The sequence below is a fragment of the Phytophthora infestans genome, genomic scaffold (genome assembly GCF_000142945.1).
Source record: "Phytophthora infestans T30-4 supercont1.19 genomic scaffold, whole genome shotgun sequence".
Taxonomy (NCBI): domain Eukaryota; phylum Oomycota; class Peronosporomycetes; order Peronosporales; family Peronosporaceae; genus Phytophthora; species Phytophthora infestans.
The window spans coordinates 1,132,610-1,133,364 of record NW_003303740.1 but is presented as its reverse complement, the minus strand read 5'-3'; positions in this window follow the sequence as shown (position 1 = coordinate 1,133,364).

The following is a 755-nucleotide window of genomic DNA, read 5'->3' as shown; positions in this document are numbered from 1 at the left end:
TTTAGAAGCAGCTGCCAACCGCCACCTCGGGCTGGGAACTTCCTTATATTTTAAGAATATGCTACTGTATGGATATTTGTAAAGAGTACAACATATTCTGAAAAAATTCCAACTAAATATGGTCGGATTGGTAGGAATTTGTAACGGGGTACGTAGCACTAAGTGTACCCTGGTTACATGAAGTGTGACACTTCACACTTCAGGAGTATGACATGTCATACTCCGGGATATTTGGTACAAGGTACCAAGGTCATTCAAAACCAACCATTGGTTAAATGACATTGCATTTCTATAGGTAACTGATAGTTTGTATTAACCTCAAACTTAACCTACCTATAAATATACTCAGTTTACAATCTACCTTATTTAGGTCACTTCGCTCTCTTTAATTAAAGAGGGGACCTGTGAACTGCCGTTCACTGAGAGTTTGTATACTCTCGGAAGATAACTTCCTCTAGCGCAAGGTGCTGTGTGACCCCGTCACACTTGGTAGCACTTGTAGTCAATCCACGCCATCGCGGGTAGACTACCTGATCCTCCGAAGTTCGTTGCCATGGATAGGAACGACTTCTCCCATATGAACGACTCTCAGTTCGAGTCGGTTCGGAAGATGGCAGGCATCTTCGGGATGGAGGCCCTGCAGAGCCTGGTGGTATCAACACCGGCTGAGTCGGGTCTGACCGGTGCAGTTTAACTAGCGATCTTTGCGCCTCAACCGAGCGGGGTAGCGTCAAAAGCTCGCCCTTGACGCTCGT